Raw genomic sequence first — 22,638 nt, forward strand, 5'->3', positions numbered from 1 at the left:
GATTCTCCTGCTCCTTGGATGCTGCCTGACCTGCTGCGCTTTTCCAGCAACACATTTTCAGCTCTGATCTCCAGCATCTGCAGTCCTCACTTCCTCAACAAACCAGAGATAACAACTCTGTTTGTTCTAGCTCTAAGCTTCCACCCTAGCTTCCTGAATTTCTGCCTTAGATCCCCACCTTTCTTCCTACCTATGTCGTTGGTGTCTATGTGCTGCTCCCCCTCCCCCCTCAAGGATCCCGAAAACACGATCAGAGACATCACAAACTTTGGCACCTGGAAGGCAACACACCAATCGTGAGTCTCTCTCATTCCCACAAAACCTCGTATCCGTTCCCTAACTAAGTTCTGCTCCTCTTCCCCCTTACCCTCTGAGCAACAGGGACACACTCTGCGCCAGAGACCTGTGCCCCATTGCCTACCCCGGTAAGCCATCCCCCCAACAGTATCCAAAACGGTATACTTAGGGAAACCACAACAGGGGATTCCTGCACTCCCTGCCGGTTTGCTTTCCATCCACTGACGGTAACCCATCTACCTTCTTCACGTGGCTGTGGAGTAACTACCTCCCTCTAACTCCTCTCAAAAACCCTCTCCACCTCCCAAATAATCCAAAGTTCGTCCAGCTTCAGCTCCAGTTCCCTAACACGGTTCTCGAGGAACTAGAGTTGGGGCACCTACCACAAATGAAGCCAGCAGGGACCTGTGCCCCATTGCTCCAGCAATTTCAGTTTTTGTTTTGGAGGCTATCACAGGACAGGCTCATTTGGCTGGCATTGTTGTGAATGTTTGTACACTCCTGATACACCAAATGAGAAGTCGTTGCTCCAATTAGCTAAGTCCTGTCCAATGCTATACATCGTGGAGTTGGCCCTCTAACAATTGTTCCTGCACAAGTTACTACAGCAGCTAAGCTCAGTCGTACACTCCCCCAATTTGTTTTAATAGGGCTCAAGGGCTGCCTGGTGAAATAATGTCTTGACCACGCAGATCTGCAGCATATTGGACTCCTGCATTGTTGCAAAATCACTCACTCACACAGAAGCTTCTACATTACTGAACATTTTGCTGATGTCAGGTCTCTAAACTTCCACCCACTGTAATTTCTGTTGCACATGGAGGGGTTCAGTGTGATAGGTTCTGCAAAATCTTCAATTCTATACATCAAATCACCACAGCTGCCACCATGTTGTGTTGTCCACCTCCTCCCCCTGCTCTTCCTATCATTCCCATGTTCTTCTCTTCTTCTAGCCTCCAACCTTCCTACTGATGCTACTGAAACGCATTTAGTCTGTGAATAGCTAGCAGATCGCATTAGGTAGGATATCAACCCCTGGGGTCTCAATTCCTGGGGAAAGGCAAATGGTGACAATACTATTTCACACTTGGTGTCTGGTTCAGCAAATCTTCCCAAAAGGAAACACTGAGGGTCTCACTAATCCCCTCAGTCAGCAGATAATACCATCAGTGCCACACATAGTGGCAGTACCACTCACCTTCATTTCACTCTTTTTAATGACTAGCCCTCCTGTTCCTCTTACCAAATAATGTTAGTTTTTACTGAGTCCATAATTCTAAATACTTGGCTTGGATACTTTTGGCCTTGCATTTATTTCACTTTTTGATGGGTTCCCATTTGGGCCTGAAATAGAATAATCTGAACACTTGGTCTATAATTTCCCCAATAATTAAAGCAGCAGCTTGCTTCACTTTGAGGTAATGCCAGCAGGGTTGCTAGTTTTCTATTCTGCAACCAAACATCTGCCAAGTAAAAATTGTTTATTACACACAGAATTACATTCCAAGTCCCCCTGTTATAGGGCCTCCACCTTGACTCTGAAAAGGCAAAGTAAAATGCTTCTTCTTACCCCAAAGCCCTTATTCTGTTTTCCAAATAATTTGTGGCAAAATGACCAAAGTAATAGGCTCATCATTGCATTTATCTAATCTTTCTGCAGTCAGATTGGGAAAACAGCAGTAAAAAAAGACACTGAAACAGACAGCTTTGTAATAAAGCATATTGTGATTGGCTTCAATGTTTATCTATTTATTTATTATCAAGATCTGGAATGTTCGGGGACCGAGTACACTGAGTTAAGTTGAAGGGCTGGATCAGAAAGTATCCTGATTTCTCATTCAACTCTTTATATTCAGTACCTGGTATTTCCCAACTGCAGCATTAAAACTCTTTACATGATTGATGTTCTGTTGGCAATGGATCTCCACGGAGGAAACAAATTTATTCTCGTTGTGGTTCTGTTCGCTGAGCTGGGAATTTGTGTTGCAGACGTTTCGTCCGCTGTCTAGGTGACATCCTCATTGTTGGGACCCTCCTGTGAAGCGCTTCTGTGATCTTTCCTCCAGCATTTGTAGTGGTCTGCTGGTTTCACTATTCTCCCAAAATATATCCTCTTCAGATTTGGAAAATCAGTGGATTGGAGACTGTTGACATTTATTCTGTTCCTGATAATGTGAGGTCCTTTAGTCACTTAAATTCCCTGTCTGGAGGACAGATATCCTCTTGAAATAAGTAATTTCGTTCCTACAGATTTCTCTATCTCTTCCTTTTGGCCGGATGCTGCATTTTCATTATAGGCACTTCCTTCTTGACAGAATAATGGATTTTAAAGCAGGAAAAAGCTTCTTGACCATGTCCTATATCAATGGACATTAGTAATCCCATCTAAGTGGTAGATTCCATGGAATTTGTAAGACCATATCCATTTTGCTGAAGCAAAGCCAGTCTTCCATCATACAACAGTAAGACATCTCCAATTGTGAAATACCATCAGCGCTCAAACGTGTTCATTGCCAACTAATAAACCTTTAATCTGGCCATCCTTTTATTCAATGTTGTCAAATGGTATGGACACACACTTGCTCATTCTCCTGCTCCTGATTGAGCCTACTGTTGATTTGTTGTCCACTGTCTCAGGCCAGCAGTAACATAACTCATCTTGATGAATTCTGTCTTCTGTTTGAGTTCCACCATGAATGTAGGGAATCGCATGAAACCTCCCCGTTGTCCTTTGACTGGTTGTTGTATGATTGCGAAGTGGGAGTTGACACGGGGCATGCTGACATGGGGCACACAGATAAAAGATGCCCAATGAGCCATAAGTTGGTCACTTAGCACACAAGATGGCCGCTGAGCCATTACATGGAAAAGTACAGCAAAGCATACATAGATACTGCCTGAGGCCAACAGAATACCAGCACAATAGGCACAGAACATAGACAATTAGTTTAAGGCAGGTGGGGGAAGAGAATACTCATCAGTAAAGTCTATATCCACTGAAGTGTCTGAGTCCAGCCACCACCTTCAATAGAAATGTTAACTACCTGAGACTGCTTGTATACATGTGTTAATATCGTAGATTTGCAGTAATAGAAAACGATCTTCCTTCTCAGGAAGAATGATCATGACCAATTACTTCAGCAATGGACTTCTGCATAGCTGCTGAAACTGACAATGACTCTGTAACATTCCTCTGAAATTGACAATGACTCTGTAGTGTTATCTGTAAACAAATGATACTGTACAGTTCTGACAATGACTATTAGTGTCTGGTTTCTCTCCCACTTGCTGTACTTGCTTCTCACATGTACCTTGGCAATAAACAAGATTCTTCGGATCTCCTGTGAAACATCTGTGTTGCTTCCAGGCATCTGCGATACTCACCACTTGAATGACTGTCTCTCGAGTCAGTCTTCTTTTAAGACCATGAGACAGAGGAGCAGCAGTAGGCCATTCAGCCCATCAAGTCTCCTCTGTCTTTCAATGAAATCATGGCTGATCTGATAATCTTCAACTCCACCTTCCTTCCTTATCTGTATTACTATTGATATCCTTTACTGATTAAAAATCCATCTATATAAACTTAGAATATATTTACAACCCAACTTTGACTGCCCTCTGCAATAAAGAACTTCACTGATTCACAACCCTATGAGTAAAATAATTCCTCTTCATTTTTGTCTTAAATGTGAGATCCTTTATTCTGAGATTATGCCCTCTGATCCTAGCCTCTCCCATAGGAAGAAAGAATCTCTCCACATCTACCCTGACAAGTTCACTAAAAGTCCTACTGATATGATTCGATAAAGTTTCGTCTCATTCTTCTAAATTCCAATGAGTACAGACTCAAATTGCTCAACCTCTTTTTAGATTGTCCTCCATGTTGAGTTTCGGCTGTGAACCTTCTCTAGTCTTTTAAAGGAGCCCAAATTGTTCACAGTATTGCAGCTGTGGTCTGACTGGTGCCTTGCATAGTTTTAGCAAAACGTACCTGCTTTTATTCTATATTTCCCTTGAAATTAAATCCAACATTCCATTTACCTTCCCTTTTACACATTGAATTTGCATGCTAGCTTTTTGTGATTCATACATGAGCTCTCCAAATCCTTTTTCTGTAGCTTTCGCAATCTTTATCCATTTAAATAATATTTAACTCCTCTATTCTTCCTACAAAACTGCTAAACCACATATTTTCTGACATTATATTCCATCTGTCAATATTTTTGACCACTCACTTAACCTATTTATATCTCTCTGCAGACTCTTTGTGTCTTCCTCACCATTACCTTACCACCTATTATTGGCTTGGCTACAGTACATTAATTTTCCTCACCCAAATCATCAGTGTATGTTGCAAATAAAAGTGACCTCAGCACTGATCCCTGTGGTATTATGCTACTTACAGGTTGCAAAACTGTAAATGCTCCCCATCCCAATCTCTGGTGTCCAAGCCCCTTGTTTGGTATCAGAGGTTGCTCTTAATGCTGTCCCAAGAGCCCTGGAGCAAAGGTTATCTCTCGAGACAATCATGGCAAGCCTCTTGGCTTCATATCTGTGTTCAATGGCAAGCAAGACAGCAGTACCATGAGACTGGTATCTTTGGCTGAGGGGCAAGGTGCAAAAAGGTGAGCTAAAACAACAATATTACGTGTAAAAACAAGGACTGTAGATGCTGGGAACAAGAGTCTAGATTAGAGTGGTGCTGGAAAAGCACAGCAGGTCAGGCAGCATCCGAGGAGCAGGAAAATTGACGTTTCGGGCAAAAGCCCTTCATCAGGAATTTGGCAGGGTGACTGCAGAGTGGAGAGATAAATCAGAGGGGGATGGGGTTGGGGATAGAGTAGCATAGAGTATAATAGGTGAATGGGGATGGGGATGGAGGTGATAGGTCAGAGAGAGGGTGTGGGAAAGTAGTAAAGAGTACGATGGGTGAATGGGGGTGGGGATGAAGGTGATAGGTCAAAGAGGAGGGTGGGGGAAGGTAGCAAAGAGTACAATGGGTGAATTGGGGTGGGGATGAAGGTGATAGGTTAGAGAGGAGGGTGGAGTGGATAGGTGGAAAGGAAGATAGGCAGGTGAGACAGTGCTGAGCTGGAAGGTTGGAACTGGGGTGAGGTGGAGGAAGGGGAAATGAGGAAACTGGTGAAGTCCACATTGATGCCCCGGGGTTGAAGTGTTCCGAGGCAGAAGATGAGGCGTTCTTCCTCCAGGCGTCGAATGGTGAGGGAGCGGCGGTGGAGGAGGCCCAGGACCTGCATGTCTTCGGCAGAGTGGGAGGGGGGGAGTTGAAATATTGGGCCACAGGGCGGTGGGATTGACTGGTATGAGAAGTCATAGTTTGAAGATATTAGGAGGGAGGTATAAAGGAGATGTCAGAGGTTCTTTATATAGAGAGTTATGAATGCATGGAATGCGTTGCCAGCTGTGATGGTGGAAGCAGTCATTGGGGAAATTTAAGCTGGACATGCACATGGATAGCAGTGAGTTTAGGGGTGCGTAGGTTGTTACTATATTTTACATTAGGATTAAATCTTGGCACAACATCATGGGCCAAAAGGCCTGTTCTATGCTGTACTTTTCTATGTCCTATGTTTTAATAAGGTTATGAACAAGTTAGAATTCCCCTTAATTGACAACACACTGGTGCCTGGTAAGAATCTCTCTTCAACACCTGGAACTTAGTTAAAAGATGCAATGACATTGAGACAAGTCTCACCGAACTTTTCAGATTCTGCCACATTTCTTATCTTAGCCCATATCATTCATGCCCCATTAAGACTTCTTCCAATGTATTTTACCTGTGTCTTTGGGGTTTCTGCAATGTTCCAGAAGGTGGACTGAAACTTCAGGTGCTGGACCCAATTCTAAATCATTCATTTGTTTATTGCACAAATAGCAAATGAATATTGAGAGACCAACAATGCTCAGTATCAGCAGTGTGTATTATCTACAAGATGTGCAGCAGAAATTCACCAGAGATCATACAACAGCACCTTCCAAACCCACAGCCATTTTCATCTGGAAGGACAAGGGCAACTGACACACGGGAATACCACCATCTGCAAGTTCCTCTCAAAGCCACTCACCATCCTGACTTGGAAATATATTGCCGTTCTATCATTGCTAAGTCAAAATCTTAGAATTCCCTGCCTGAGGGCATTGTACGGCTACCTAAAGCACATGAACTGCAGCGGTTCAAGAAGGCAGCTCACCACCACTTTCAAGGGGGCAACTAAGAACAGGTAATCAATGCTGACCAGCCAGCAATGTCCATGTCCCACAAGTGAATGGAAAAATTCACAACTTCCACTTACTTCACTCAATGTCCCCTCAAATTGGAAAAGAACAATAAGCTGTGCTCCTCTCTCTTCTTTAAGTTGACTTATGGACAGTGACTCACCCAAAATAAGATACTTTTCTCTTTTGTTAATCCTGACCATAGGAGGCAGAGAGGCAGTGTCCAAATGAATATAACGGTCCTCACTGTGGTAGACATAAATATTCACTTGGAATGAAGCAACAAGTTGCTGTCCTGAGTCTTCATAGCAGAAGAACGCACCCAGATCAAGCAAGAACACATATATTTGAAACAAATTGTTTGCAGTCACTTTCCACAAACTTGCCAGTTCGGTTTTAATGCACTTTTTCAATGACAACTGTGTGACCAATTTTCCTTGAAGAGCAGCTAGTTCAATTTTTTTTTAAAACACAGACTTAAATGTTACTCTGTGAAGTAATGAATTTTTTTTTTAAAAATGGGAAATTTCATGCAGAACCAGTGGATACATTCTAAGGATTTGGGCTGGGCCATTTAGGACTGAGATGAGAAATTTCTTCACCCAGAGAGTGGGGACCCTATAGAATTTGCTACAACAGAAAGCAATCAAGACCAAAACTAGTTTCAAGAATGTTTTCAAGAGGACCTAGGTATAACTGTTAGGGCTAAAGGGATGGGGAGAAATTGGGTCCAGGATACTGAATTGGATGGTCAACTATGATCAAATTGAATGGTTGAGCAGGTTCATAGCACTGAATGACCCACTCCGCCACTATTTTCTCCATCTCTATCCACTTGAGAGGGTGAAGGGGACCTTGGTTCTAAAGACATTCTAAAGGCAGCAGCTCCAGTAGTGCTATACCCCGGTGGCTTTTGCATTGAAGTCTTGGATCAGGGCTTGAATCTACAACTGTCTGATTCAGAGTTGAGAGAGCCACCTACTGAACCAAAGCTGACACTGTCTGAATAATATAGGAATCAGGAGTTATAAATAGAGGAACCAATGAATTCTCATATGGCTTTAAATTCTAGTTTTAAATTCAGAGATCACAGACATGTCCCAATACTATTTGTCATTTTACTTCTTTTATGCCTTTCTCAAATAAATTACTTACTACCCTCTGAAGGAAAGAATCAGGTCTGTGCTCAGTCTCACTGGCTAGGATATTCCATCTTGGAACTTAAATATGGCACTGATCATGTTAAAGGTCATTATTTCTGGAGGTGAGTGAGCAGAGTATTCCTGCACCTTCCAGTGGCACAGCTTCTTGTGCATATTCAAAGACTAGCTGGACACTATTCTATCTGCTACAAGGCAGAAGCTTCCAATGACCCTGTGGCAAGTACCACCAAGCAACTGAAGAGATTGCCCAAGGAACAGAAGTTCACCTGTGATTTGGCAATGCCTCCTTATAGGAAAAGAAGGAGATCCTCTTACCAGGAATGGAACCAGAAGGCTATCCTATCAAATCCATCTAGCCTGCTGCGAGGTCATCTTTGATGGTCAGTACCAATAGCCCTCACTGGTGCACCCAGCTGCTGTGCTGTAAGAAATGAATGGCCTGCTGCAATCTGCACTGGTAAATGGCACCAGCTTTACTCTGCTACCTCACACTCACAGGGACATCATTCAGCCTCACTCTGCCACTACCTAGGCATCTCATTAAGGGTGAAAGCCTGCAGCCCTTGACTATATGATATGCAATGCGGGGCACACTGACAAATCCAACTCTCGAAGTATTAATCCTTCCTGGGAACTGTATTTCCCATTCACTTTCTAGGAAGTGCTCACCATCTGACCTGGTTATTCATGCTCACAATGTACTCCTATGCACAGTGCCATCATATTCCTTTTATCTTTCCTTTTATCTCATTGCAGGAAAAGCAATCGCACAACCACACAAAGAGAACCAAAACCAGCTATGGCCAGCCAGATATTGAGATCCTCATCTGCTATGAGGAGTGATCAATAAAGTTTTCCAGAGAAAACTAGCACCATTCCTATAATGATGGGGAGATAGGAGTGTCCCAGGATGCTATTAAACAACATTGCACTCTGTTTTTGTTCATGTGCACAAAGGCAGACACTTTGATCTGTATTAACTATTTATCAACTAATTCTTTCTCTTCTCTTTTATAGGCACTAGTGGCACACAGGAGTCGGTCCAACACAAGACACCTCATGACCACCATCACCACAGAGAATAAGCTGAGGAAGCACCAGTAAGATGTTCCCTGCATTTTCCACCAGCACAGACATTGTCAATTCAGAGGGTACTCCAGCTAGATTAGACTCAGGGACACAATCGATTTCTGCGAACAGTTCCCTTGATATACGGACAAGACATGATCTTTGCTGCTCTGGGAAACCCACGGGTAGTGAATAATTTGTGTAGGTCTCCATCAAGTACACCAGTGTTATGTAATTATTTTAACCTCAGTCCATCGTTTGAACTAACTGGAGTGCAATAACAACATCCATCAAGCATAAGTACATCAGTTCCAACTTGCTCTCAGGGTCTAGTGGGGAAGTAATTAATCACTATCTTCAGTGATCAGCTGTGAGATCTTAGCTTTTTTGAGATCCTTAATTACCAAATAGAAGCCAACCTTTGGCTAAGCATTTGGTGATACACATATGTCCCAACAGCTCTGACAGAAGGTAGAATGATCAGTCTGTCAGTGAAATGCTGTTGATGTTTGAAGTAAGTCTTTACAGTCAGTCCATTGGATTTGCTTTTGTGTCAACCTTCAACACAATATCGACAAATGTTGAGACATTCTATCTCACATTTTTTGCTCCTGCCTGATTTTATTGCGTCTGCTCTATGTTCTTGGCCACTGTGTTACTGTGGCTCTGTTATACACATCAACTTCACCAGCAAAGTCTTCATCAGCTGTTGTTAGGCTGTCTACCGTCACCTTGAAACTGTAGTCACCTGGAAATTGTATTCTTTTCTCTAATCTTCCTCTTTTCTGTAATACAATTGGTTCTTAATAGAAAATAGTTACCAAATGCACCTTAAACGTCATCAAAAGAGATCTGTATCTTCTTTAGCCTCTTCTTGGTGAATAACATGATCTGTTAACTGTCCCACTGAATAAATATAACCTGCTTTTCTTGTGATTTGGTACGTAGACCTGAAAGAATTCTATATCCCCTGACCAATTTAGTTCTCTGACTGAAGTATCTGTAATCTTGAATTTCGAGGTGTGCTAACTTTCTCTATTGCTTTACTTAAAAATGCTCACTTTAAATACTGAAAGCTTTTTGAAAATTATTTAAATTCTGCTGTATCTTCTTGAAGATTTTCTTGAAGTTTGAACTTTGGTTTCAGTTCAATTGCTAAAATTGCTTTTGAGATTGTAATTGAATTTTAACTAGTGATGAAGCAGATTAGTTCACTCAATAAAGCTTTAAATTATTAATTGTAATTTTGGACAGTTTTGTAGTTTTGATCTTCAAACCTTCATTGAATTTTTTTCTCCGTGTTTTCAATCATAAACCTTGTTTCAAATCTCAGTATTGTATTGCTCCAGCAAATGGTTTAAAATTAATTTTAATCAAGCAAAGACTGTAAAGACCCTTAAATTGCAATGCCTTCATCAATTTAAGATGTTGATGTAAAGAACTAAAATAGAGGATTGGCACTCCTTTACCTCTCTCCTCAGTGCATATCTCTTCTTCTGCAACTATATGGATGATGCAAACCATTTCTGCTTGCTCCCCAATTGATCTGTCTCCTTTCTATCTGAAGAAAATGATAATGGAAGTCTTCTCCCTTTTAAGAATTTTTGATTGTAAAATGAAAATGTTTCAGTTTCAAAACAATTTTTTGATGAAATCTTCCTCTGCCTTTGACATTTTAGCTCTATTCTATTGATTATATTGCCAGTTTAAAGAATTTCTTAAAGAATGATCCTATTTGCAAAGAACTTTTTGACACATAATAATTGTAATTTTCACAATGAAGAATTGCATGCTTTTAATAAAAATAATAAACTTTTCATTATTTTTGAATTAACATTATTAATGAATTTTTCATTATTTTGCTTCTCGACCTAGAATTCTGCCATAAAAGTAAGTATTTTATCCTTTGTTTTACAGGACTGAACCTAGTCCAATGTCGTTGGATTTTTCCTGGTATGATTCAGATTTTCCTCTTTTGCCTTTAGTGAGATCCTTGTCCTCAAAAGCTTTTCTGAATTAACTTCCCTGGTTCTGGCGGTTCTAAACTTTTAAAGAAAAGCCGCTTGTTGCTACATTTTCCCCAGTCTGGTCCAGACTGACTGACGGTTGTTTCTACTGCTGCAGCTGTTACTTCTGCCAGTGAAAGTATTTTGTGTTACATCAATTATCTCCTTTAAAAGCTGAGTTTGGTATATATCAGTATCAAAGGGAATTAAAAGTTCAAATACATGAGAAAATATAGAACATACGCAATATATACATATATATCTATATATACAGTTACATTCTCTCAGTGCTGTTGGGATTGTGAAAATGTCATAAATGAACAAATAGTCATTGGTGATTAATAGGGTGTGTATTTATAAAGAGAGGTATTAGGGAACTTTGCAAAATAATCTTTGGGTTCAGGGGAGAATTTATTTTACTACTTTTGCTCTGCTGGTAAAAATGCTAAACTGGAATCTAGAGTGAACTGATAGGCTGAATCGTCTTTTCATGTTATATGGGTGATCATTTTTGCCTCATTATACCAACCTTACCAAAAGAGAGCTGCGCCTGATTTAGTTGGCCATTGCTCTCACTCAAAATGGGTGTGACTAGCAATCACCTTGTTAACTGGATCTCAAAATCTATTTTTGTTTCCACCTATAAGACCATCACTTCTCCATCTGCTCACAAGCAAAAGATAGTACATGATCTTTGATTTTTATTAGCAGCATTCATTCAGGCAATGAGAGCATCACTGGGTGGTCCAACATTTATTGGCCACCTTTAATTGCCCTTGAGAAGGTGGTGGTGAGGAATTGTCTGGTAACACTGCAGTCCATTTGGCATAGCTATGCTCATAATACCATTGTGGGATTGTGGGATGACAGGATTTTGACCCAGCGACACTATTGGAACAGCAATATCCTTCAAAGTCAGGATGGTGAGTGGTTTGGAAGGAAAATCATAGATGCTTCTGTTCCCATGTTTTTGCTGCCTTTGTTCTCTGGATAGTACTGGCAATGGGTTTCAAGGGTGCTAACTGGGGAGCCTTAGTAAATGTCTGCAATGCATCTTGTCGATGGTACACACTGCTGTTACTATGTGTTGACGATGGAGAGAGTGAATATTTGTGGATATGGTGCTAATCAAGTGGAATTCTTTCAAGAGAGCTGAGCTGAGATGACTGACTTCCACAACTAAACCATCTTCTTTTCTTCCAAAAATGACTCCAACTATTGGAGAATTTTCCCTTCAATTCCCATTGATATCAGTTTTTTTAGGGCTCCTTGATGCCACAAATGTGGCTTTGATGCTAAGGGCAGACTTTTTCACCTCAGTCGTCTAACCAACCTTGAATACATTCAATAATGAACCATTCACAACCCTCTGGGAAAGAGAATTCCAAAGATTCACTACTTGAGTGAAGAAATGTCCTCTCATCCTCCATGAACAACTTATTTTTCAGCTGTTCTCTGGATCCCCTAGCTGTGGGAAAGAACCTCAGTATTGCAAAATTCCAACGTAGAGTAATATTGGACTTGAGTTCAGCTATTTTCTTCACATTTGAGCCAAGGCTGTAATGAGATCAGCAGCTGAGCGGTCACAATAGAAGCCAAACTAGGCATCACTGAGCAGGTTATTTGCGAGTTGGCACCGGTCAATAGCACTGTTTATGACAATTTCCATCACTTTACAGATGTTCGGGATAGTCTAATAAGGTGGTAATTGGCCTAGTTAGATTTATCTTGCTTTTTGTGGGACATAGCTGGGCAATTTTCAGTGCTGCCAGGTAGATTCCAGCATTGTAGCTGTGTTGGCACAGCTTGGCTAGGCGAATGGCAAGTTCTGAAGCATAAGTTTTCAGTACCATTGCTGTAATATTAAGAAATATCAGGTGCAGACCACGTGGCTGCTTGAGACTTCTTTGTCACATAATGTAGTTGTGGTTAAGCTTCTCCTTTAGTTGCAGTTTATGGTCAACTCTCATATCCCTTGATTCCCTGAACGTCTTTCCAGCCTTGAATATATTGTTTGATGGACCACCCACAGCTTTTTGGAAGAGAAAATTCCAAGGGTTCATGACCCTCTTAAGAGAAGAAATTTCTCTTCATTTCAGTCCTAACTGAGCTTCAGAGGCTGTTCCCTGCATTGCCAGCTGTGGGAAACAACCTCTGTGTTTTCAAAGAAGAGTAATAGTGGACTTGAACATTAACTTTGATTCTTTCACCACAGTTACAGCCAGTTCTGCTGAGTTTCTGCAGCACACTCTAATTTTACTGGAGAACTCCAGCATCTGCAGTGTTTTGCTATCTTCAAGGATATTGTATCCTTCCTTAAGCATAGAGATCAAAACTGTGTCCATATTTCAGATGCAGTTTCACCAAAGTCCTCTACAGCAAGATTTCCCTGCTTGAAAAATCCAGTTTCCTTGTGTAACTGTCAGCACATAATTTGCTTTCTGAATTCTTTGCTGTTCCTGCAGGCTAACTTGCTATGCTGCATATACAAGTGCAGCCAAGTCTCTCTGAACATGAAGATCATACGTTAAAGGAGCAAACATTCCGCCCATCAAATCTGCACTGCACATAACATTTAAAGTTTCATGCCTTTTAAAAAATATTCTGCTTTTCTATTTTCATTACCAACAAGAATCATCACACACATAGCCACCTTGCTGTCTACTAAATGAACTTGTCTTTATTCTTTGCAGCCTCTGTGCTTGCTCATAGCTTACACTCCAATCTAGTTTCACACTATACAGTCCCTACAGTGCAGAAAGTGACCATTCAGCCCATCAAATTCATGGTGACGCTCCAAAGAGCATCCCACCTTATCTCTGTAACCCAACATTAAATCATGACTAATCCATCTAGCCTGCAAATCCCTGGACACGACAGAGCACTTTAGCCTAGCCAATCCACCTAACCTACACATCTTTGGATAGTAGGAGGAAACCACAACATCCTGAGGAAACCCATGCAGACACAGGGAGAATGTGCAAACTCCACACAGTCACCCAAGAGTGAAATTGGACCTAGGTCCCTGGAGCTGTGAAGCATCAGTGCTAACCACAGTGCTGCCTTTACAATGAGCAAACTTGGGTCTGATGGCCTGGATTTTCTGATGGCCAAATAGTTGTTTTTTCAGCCTAGGTGGGAGTTGCACACAGGGATCGTGCAAAATTCCCATTGCAGCAGACTCCAAAGGAATTTTTGGGAAATTGATGTTTCCACTGAGCAATCCCCAACACTTGGAACCCTCTGAAATATCCATTAAAATTAGATCATTTAAATGCCTTTACTGCCATTAAGTAAATTGTTAATCATGAAGCAAGAGTCTTCAGTAACTATTAAATTAAATCTTCAACTTCATCTCGCCAGAACATAACCTGACACCAACCCTCCCTTCCCTACTTCAAGATTCAATGCCCCATTTCCCTTCTCTGGGCCATGACATCACTCCCTGCCAGATCCAGTATCTCTCACCCACTGTAAACTTCCACATGGCACACTTGCTGTTGGTGTAAGTTCTGCCCAGTGAGAGCCACCAGCCAAACAGAGGCAGGCAACTCTTGCACTCAAAAATACAGTAGGGTGAGGGTGGGGGGTGGGGGGCGTGCCTGTTGCCTCCACTGGAAGAACACTTTCTGTTGCTCCCATTCCTTGACTGAATCTGAATCTGTGCTCCTTGTTGAAATTCTTAAAGAGGCTCTCAGTTTTTTTAGTCAAAATTTGTCCTCTCCCATCTCTTTGGGTTGCGCTCTTGATGATATCTTCAATGTGAAAGCGGTTCACATCACTTTGCTGCCATATTGTAAGATGTGCCTGAGCCAGTTTTGGTAGGCTCTCTGCTAGTAATAATGTAAGGTCTGATTCATAAAAAGTGGCAAAGGATTAACTGCAATGGCGTTTGGCAGAAGAAGCACATGCTTAAGTAACAATGACTTGTTTATCAAATAGTTGTAAAGATACATTAACATCTAACTGGTTGACTATATAGCAAGATAGAGCATATAAATATTTCTTCATTTACACAGTTGTTAGTTGTACAAGTAAGACTACAGAGAATGTCATCTATACATCAGTGGGTGGAGCTGCACAGTATTGAGTATTAACCCCTTTATGTCACTTTGACAAAGTTATACAACAGCAATAAGACATCTAAAGATCTTTATTGTATTGGTTTGTGATCAAGTGTTATATCACATTACAATCATGCATTTTCATTCCAATGTAAATCTAAACCAATATGTAGCAGTATAGTGTAATTATGGCTATTTCAAAGTCCATAGGATATAGGAGGCTATTTGGCCCATCGAGTCTGATTCACCATTCAATCATGACTGATATGTTTCTCAACCCCTTTCTCTTGCCTACTATCCATAACCCTTGATCCTCTTATCAATCAAGAACCTATCTATCGTTGTCTTAAAGACACTCAATGACTTGGCTTACACAGCCCTCTGCAGCAATGAGTTCCACAGATTCATTACCTTCTGTTTGAAGAATTTCATGTTACCTCAGTTCCAAAGGCTGACTGCTCCACTCTGAGGCTGCACCCTTGGGTTGTAGTCTCTCCTACTAGTGGAAACATCATCTCCTCATCCACTCTATCTCGGCCTCTCAATAGTCTCTAAGTCTCAATGAGATCATCCCTCATCCTTCTAAACTCCATTGAGTATAGACCCAGAGTCCTTCACCACTCCTCATATAACAAGACCTTCATTCCCAGAATCATTCTTGTAAAACTTCCTCTGGACCCCCTCCAATGTCAGCACATCCTTCTTTAGATATAGGGCCCAAAACTGCTCACAATATTCCAAATGCGATCTGACCAGAGCCTTATACAGCCTCAGCAGTATGTCCCTTCTCCTGTATTACAGCCATCTTGAAATGAATGCTGACATTGCATTTGCCTTCCTACAGTCAACTGAAGCTGCATGCTAACCTTAAGGAAATCCTGAACTAGGACTCCTAAATTACATTGTGCTTCATATTTTTAAGCACTTTCCCATTTTGAAAATTGTCTATGCCTCTACTCTTCCTTACTGAGTATAAAACATAAGACTTTTCACATTGTATTCCATCTGCATTTCTTTGCCCACTTTCCAAATCATGAGAATTGGCTGATCTGAGATTCTTCTTCAATAGGTTGCCAGGATTTTTTTTTTGAGAAATATTCAATCACATAAGTAATATAATTGATTTGCCTCCATTTCCTCCTCCTCTTAAGTGACAAGTATTAAAAAGGCAGATCATGTTTGTTCGTTTTAGTAGTTTTGTGAGAACATGACATTGAATTACATTTATCCTTTGGAAACAATGTTTTAAAAATAAATTGTGAGCAGCTTTTTGCTCTGAAAACAATCATTAATCCAGCATTGTGAGGCACAACTTTTACAGAAAGACAAGTGCAATGGGTGACACATATATATTTATACATAGTTATAATTTGACCATTGCTAACAGACGATTGATACATAATGAAATATAAATATATAAAGGAGTTTAATGTAATTGGAATTTTTAATTTAAAAATTGAATATTTCATTTTAAAAGATAAGTTTGCATATTTTTAACTTGTGTTGAATTTAATAATACAACTTTGTAACTTTATAAGAAGCTTTATAACAAAAGATTTGATTAGGTCTTTACTTTGGTGCATTTGGAAATTATTTTATAAGTTATTTTATAGTTCCATATTCTGACCCTCCTGATAGTCTAATATTCAGTGCATCTCGGAGATCTTGATATTCGTGCACAAGCTCATAAATACGATTAGATTAGATTAGATTACTTACAATATGGAAATAGGCTGTTCGGCCCAACAAGTCCACACCGACCTGCTGAAACACAACCCCCCAGACCCATTCCCCTACATTTACCCCTTCACCTAACACTACAGGCAATTTAGCATGGCCAATTCACCTAACCTGCACATTTTTGGACTGTGGGAGGAAGCCGGAGCACCGGAGGAAGCCCACACAGACCCAGGGAGAATGTGCAAACTCCCCTGAGGCGGGAATTGAACCTGGGTCATCTGGCGCTGTGAGACAGCAGTGCTAACTACTGAGCCACCGTGCTGCCCAATTAAATCTTTGTCACGAAACTATAAAGAAATTTAACATTTTGAACATCTGTTCTCTGAGATTCATTTCATAGAAGAGATGAAAAAATGCACAAAATTCTATTTAGAATCAATCAGAATAGGGCAGGCATTCCAAAACAAACAATCACTAAAGTTGGACCAGATGATCAGTAGAACACAAATGGGATTTGCAGACCATCTGCATTGACAACACACCCTCTCTCTGTAACATCCTCATTGTCTGACAACGCTAACCCTGGCTCATGCCAAACCATCAGTATGAGCCAAAGCAGGGAGACAGGCTTTGAGACTTACCTCAGCCACATTGTTAATATTATTCTGCACCCTACTTGAACCATCTAGCCAACTGAGCGAATGAATCCCAGCAACCTAATGTTGTAGGCTTTTATTTCTTATTCTAGAGATTTTACTCCATCACTCTGTTTAAAAGGGCAGTCCACCTGCTGATCTACTCTGTTGTGTACAAAATATCACTTCTAACACTACCTTTTATTCACTTGGATTGATGTTGCCCTTATCCCACTCCAACTATTCAGTTTTGAATGGTTATCTGGAATAAACTCTGCATACCAATTAATATCTTATATACTTTTACAATTGTCCAGTCCACTCACAATTAGTATAGTGTATATTCTAATTTCTCGGCGACCTTATTTGATTCTACTTCCCACTCAATGTGACATAATCACAAATTACACTGGTTTGCAATGGGTTTTGGACTCCATCGTTGCTGCAAATTAAAAGCTAAATCTTGGGACATTGGTAAATCTTCCAATTTTAAGTGTTGGGATCCACAGTTACATGTACATTAATTGCTTTTCATTGTATGCAGTTGTTGGACATTTTCTGGGGATTCACTTGAGACCATACAAACAGACATAGACTATAACTGTGCTCTTTGGGTTCATAAATAAATATAAAATTATGTGTAAAGATTATCCAATGTTTTTCACCAACTACACTTCTGGAATTAGAATATCCACTGTTTTCTATTCTTTAAATATTTAGCAATAACACCAACATTTTCTCCGCATTTCTTCACAGATGTAAGTTTAGTTTGTAATGTTGATATGAAATGCTATCAAATGCTCTTTGGAAGTCCAAGACCATAGTAGGGTTTACCATCATCAACTTGGATGTCATTTGCCTCACGGAAATTCTGATAAGTTTGGGGCAGTTGTTATGTGGGGCAAGCAGATAAAAAATCTGCCTCATTTTAACTCATGAATTCAGTCTTGTCGAACCAAGTGCAATCTCTCACCTGCATTCCTGTGTAAACCTATAAAATTCCAACAGGATGAGACAGGATTGGGCAGCATGATGGCTGTGGTTAGCACTGCTGCTTCACCTAGGTTTGATTTCCGCCTCGGATAATTGTCTGTGTGGAGTTTACAAGAAGAAGGCCATTCAGCCCATTAAGTTCACACCAACCCTCTGAAGAGCTGCTGGCCACAGAAATATCTGTCTGGACTTCGGACTAGAGAATCCCCTAACATAATTGATCTCTTTGAACCCGACATAACCCTTGTTGCATTACAGCCAGTCTCCATAGCAGAAACCTGGCTGTTCGTGCTACATTTCCCTGAGAATCCATCACCCCCTACATTTTCCAAAACAGCATACCTGTTTGAAATGGGTATATCCACAAAAGACTCCTGCACTAGCTGCCTACCTCTCTTACCTTTTCTGGAGTTAACCCATCTATGTGACTGTATCTGAGACATTCCCCCTTCCTATATCTGCCATCCATCACATACTGTTGCTGTTGCAAAATCCTCATTGCTTCTAACTGTCTCTCCAAATGATCTATTCGATCTGATAAGATTCGCAGCCAACAGCATTTATGTCAGATATAATCCACAGTAACCCTTAAACTCTCTTTAAACTCCCACATCTGACAAGAAGTACATATCACTCTAATAAAGGCCATTTTTGCTCCTTCACAATCTACAGGCCCAGAAAATAACACCATCTTATTCCTCTACAAACACTCCCCCAGGTTAAATTAATAGTCATGGCTTATATTTTAAGTTTAGTCAAGAGACATATCTCCAAAAACATATAATCAACAAAGAACCCACTCTACTCACTACTGCAGATTCTCTGTAGGCCACACTTAAAACTACGAGTAACTTATCTGATTTTGTGCTGGGAACTTCACCCAACAGTTCCTCCAAGATCAGTTGTGAATTTCACTGTTCACTAATTTTCCCAGATGCACTCCAATATACAGAGATACATGAATTCAAACAGCAAAGCCAGTGACTGTGCAGGTTTCTTCTTTAGTCATCCAGTATTCTCTACACTGACCAAACTTTCCTTTCACCCTAACAGGAATGTACTTTCTCTGGAACCTCATTACCTCATTTCTGAAGGCTTCCCATTTTCCAGTCGTCCCTTTACCTGCAAATATCGCCCTCAATCTGCTTTGGAAAGTTCTTGCCTAATACCGTCAAAATTGGCCTTTCTCCAATTTAGAACTTCAACTGTTAGATCTAGTCGATCCTTTTGCATCACTATCTTAAAACTAGTAGAATTATGGTTGCTGGCCCCAAAGTGCTCCCCCACCGACACCTCTCTAGTACATACATCCACATACTGGATCAGAAAATTGTATTGCACACACTTAACATCTCCATCTAAATCCTTAACACTATGGCAGTCCCAGTCTATGTTTGGAAAGTTAAAATCCCCTACCATAAATTCCCTATCATTCTTACAGATAACTGAGATCTCCTTACAAATTTATTTCTTAATTTCCCTCTGAGATTAGGGGGTCTATAGTATAATCCCAATAAGATGATCATCCCTTTCTTATTTCTCAGTTCCATCCAAATAACTTCCCTGGATGTATTTCTGGGAATATCCTCCCTGAGCACAGCTGTAATGTGCTCAGGGAGGATATTCCCAGAAATACGCCCCCTCCTCTCTTGCCTCTCTTTCTGTGTTTCCTGTAGCATTTGTATCCTTGAACATTAAGCTGCCAGTCCTGTCCATCCTGAGCCATGTTTCTGTAATTGCTATGATATCCCAGTCCCATGTTCCTAACCATGCCCTGAATTCATCTGCCTTCCCTGTTAGGCCTCTTGCATCGAAATAAATGCAGTTTAATTTATTAGTCCTACCTTGTCCCTGCCTGCCCTGACTGTTTGACTTGCCTTTGTTCTCAACTGTACCCGTCTCAGAGTGATCTCTTTCCTCACTATCTCCCTGGGTCCCACCCATCTCTCTCCCCACCCACCCCTACCCCAACCGTACCAGTTTAAATCCTCTCGAGTATCTCTAGCAAATCTCCTTGCAAGTACATTAGCTCCCTTCTAATTTAGGTGCAATCCATCCTCCTGGTACAGGTCACTTCTACCCCAAAAGAGATTCCAATGATCCAAAAATGTGAATCCTTCTCCCTTACACAACTCCTCAGCCATGCATTCATGTGTTCTATCCTCCTATTCCTGCCCTCACTAATTCATAGCATCGGGAGTAATCCAGATATTACTACTCTCGAGGACCTACTTTTTAAATTTCGGCCTCTCTGTAATCTCCCTTCAGAATTTCAACCTTTTCCCTTCCTATGTCATTGGTTCCAATGTTGACAATGACCTCTTGCTGGCCCCTCTCCCCCTTGTGAACATTCTGCATTGTCTCTGAGACATCCTTGATCCTGGCACCAGGGAAAAGCAAGATACCATTCTGCTTTTTCACTGCTGGCCACAGAAACATCTGTCTGTACTTCGGACTAAAGAGTCACCTAACACAATTGATCTCTTGGAACCCGACTTACTCCTCATTGCAATCTCAATACCACAAGCTTGGCTGTTCGTGCTACATTCCCCTGAGAATCCATCACCCCCTGCATTTTCCAAAACAGCAGACTTGTTTGAAATGGGGATAGCCACAGAAGATTCCTGCACTAACTGCCTACTTCTCTTACCTTTCCTGGAGTTAACCCATCTCTGTGACTGTATCCTCCTTCCTATAACGGCCATCCATCACATCCCTTGCTCTTGTAAATTCCTCATTGCCTCTAACTGTCTTTCCAACTGATCCATTCAATCTGATAGGATTTGCATTTAATAACATGGACCTTTATGACGATTACCAGCATTAGGATAATTTAATTTGCCGAATTAAGTTACTTCCATATTCGTTTGTTAGTGCTGTTAAAAATCACATAAGTGATTCCAGCAAACAGGAGTCTCAGTGAGTTAAGAACCTCCAGTTGGGTTTTGAGTTTGTTTTGATAAAAGACTAATATTCATAACTTAAACTGTGTGGACCAAGAAGAGTGAAAGGGAAAATCAAAACCTTTTAACTGGTACAGCTCAAGTGGCTGATCACAGTGCAACATTAGCAGGTTATTAAAACTATACCCTGAAGTGAGCGTAAGGCTAAGGATTGAGAGTTGAATACAAATCTACAAAATCAAAGCAGATAAACAAATCAAATATAATTTCAGGAATAATATTCCCCTTTAACACCATACCAGAGCTGTATTCTCCAAAATAAATTCCACGCTTATTTTTGCATGTCATGCATCACATGAAACTTGTACCTGACAATTGTATTGCAGCTAATGCTGATCTTTCGTTTTCTGAAATCAGCAGGTTGTATTCTGTCAGTTTTGGTTGATTGGTACAATTGGTATAATGAATGGACTGTATGTTCCTGCAAACTCTCTATCTGGCCTGATCTTTCACCTCTGTGCACTCGATGACAAGTTGTCAATGCATCAGTTTTCTGGGGAATAGTTGCAGCACATTTCGCCTATGATTTCCCACAGAGATCTAATATTGTAAGAGTTTTGCCCAATTACATTTTAATGCATTGTTAATATTGTACATACAGAAAAACGATGGAAAGAACTTGCAGAATATTGTTAAACCACTACCAGTGAGACTCTGAACATCAGCAAGTACTCTCATTTCAATGTTGATGTGTGGTTCTTCGTTAATCTAGAGAATCATGGTTTTTAAGGATGTGAAGAGAATCTCATCTAGGTGTTGCGATTAATTTGAATCTTAATTGAAACTAACCGAGAAAATAAACCAAATATTATAAAATGTATTTTCAATAAGGAAACAGGAAGACACTATCTTTACTCAGAGTGATCAATATTAGAATAATGTAGCAGCCCGGATTGCTGAGACAATGGGAATAATTGTGAACTGTGACTGGAGGTGAAAATTTATTAGCTCAGCTATGACATATGCCCCTCATCCTATGCTGTAAATATAGTCCCCAGAAATTCCTTCTTGTGTAGACGTCAACATTCTATTTTTAATCCTAGATCTCCAGCTGTGATTCTCAAAAATCACTATTGATTATGAGTAAAACAACTAATTTAGTAATTTTTCCTAAATTTCCACTGTACATTTAAGAATTTGATAAGAGAATAATAGATCAGCATTTTCATCTCAAAATTGCCTTGATGCTCCACAAGGCAGCTATGGAAAACTCACCTCACATCAACATCACCAGTGTCTCATCAGGATATGATTACAAATGGCTTGAAACTGGAGACTGAATCAGGTTGACCCAATATCATGGGGGGGGGGGGGGGGGGGTGGGGGGTTATATATCGACTAGAGGTGTTTGGTATGTGACAAAGATCAAGAGAACCGGGGTTTAAAAGATTTGTAGCTCAGGTGGAGGTTATGGATGTAGGTTTGCTCACTGAGCTGGAAGGTTCGTTTTCAGACATTTCGTCACCATACTAGGTAGCATCATCAGTAAGTCTCCAGTGAAGCACTGGTGGTATGGCCTGCTTTTTATTGGT

At 40.6% G+C, this 22,638-nt stretch overlaps 1 long non-coding RNA gene across 1 annotated transcript in view; it reads left to right on the top strand.

Annotated features, from left to right (window-relative positions):
• LOC140458722 (uncharacterized) overlaps positions 1–10,486 on the top strand; it is a 134,033-nt gene extending 123,547 nt beyond the window's left edge. The window contains exon 3 of the long non-coding RNA XR_011953629.1: positions 8,715–10,486. This is a non-coding gene — a long non-coding RNA (uncharacterized lncRNA). The remainder of the gene's footprint in view (positions 1–8,714) is intronic.
• Positions 10,487–22,638: the final 12,152 nt, after the last annotated feature.

This window comes from Chiloscyllium punctatum, chromosome 3, assembly GCF_047496795.1.
Source record: "Chiloscyllium punctatum isolate Juve2018m chromosome 3, sChiPun1.3, whole genome shotgun sequence".
Lineage (NCBI taxonomy): Eukaryota > Metazoa > Chordata > Chondrichthyes > Orectolobiformes > Hemiscylliidae > Chiloscyllium > Chiloscyllium punctatum.